Source organism: Alligator sinensis, unplaced genomic scaffold (assembly GCF_000455745.1).
Source record: "Alligator sinensis unplaced genomic scaffold, ASM45574v1 scaffold707_1, whole genome shotgun sequence".
NCBI classification, from domain to species: Eukaryota; Metazoa; Chordata; order Crocodylia; family Alligatoridae; genus Alligator; species Alligator sinensis.
In genome coordinates, this window is record NW_005842065.1 from 981,260 (window position 1) to 982,046 (window position 787).

Genomic DNA, 787 nt, shown 5'->3' on the forward strand with positions numbered 1-787 from the left:
GAGGTCCCCCAGCCGGGACTCCGGGGTTCTCTCCAGCGCTGGGAGGGGCGGGGGAATCTAGTGGCTTCCAGCTGCGGGGGGGAGGGAGTGAGGTCTGGTTGCCTGGGTTCTCTCCCGGGTCTGGGGCAGGGGAGCGGGCTCTCGTGTTTGGTCCCGATGCCTGGGTTCCTGCCTGGGTCTGGGGCTTTTCCCCGGCCGGGGTGAGCGCCCATGCTCTCATCACATGGCAGAGGCGGGCACTGGGCACCCTGAGCCAGATCGGGCTCGGGGAGCCAGATTGGGACCAGCCTGGGGGTCTGGCGCAGGGGGTGGCTCGGGTCCCCTTCCCCCGAGGCAGGAAGTTCTCACATCGCCGCTTGCAAAAGTGTTTATTTTTAGAGCAAATCCCGGCCTTATACGGGCTGCGGGTCGGGAGTGAGGGGCACCATGGGGCTGGTGGGGGCAGGGAGTGAGAGCACCCGGAGTGTGGGCAGGGAGCTGCGGGTGAGGGGACTGCAGGGCTGGGGGGGAGCTACTGGGTTTGTGCAGTGCCCAGCACTGGCATAAAGGACCCCCAGGCGCTACCGTAATGCACTTAATACACTATCCCGGGGAGCTAGGGTTCCCCCTCACTCCCCCCTAATTCCCACGTCAGAGTTTCCAGTGCTGGCACTGCCTGGGCTGGGGCAGGGATGTGGCTGGGAGCCCCTGGCGCCAGTGCTGGAAAATCCCCACCAGGGCCTGGCAGGGCCAAAGGGGGAGAGGGGCAATGACTCATTGGGGGGGGGGGGGGGGGGGGGGCGCCCAC

The 787-nt window shown here is 67.1% G+C and overlaps 1 protein-coding gene across 2 annotated transcripts in view; it reads left to right on the forward strand.

Moving 5' to 3' along the window:
* KANK2 (KN motif and ankyrin repeat domains 2) overlaps window positions 1-787 on the forward strand; it is an 11,812-nt gene that overhangs the window by 1,943 nt on the left and 9,082 nt on the right. The gene's annotated exons all lie outside the window — the stretch shown is intronic.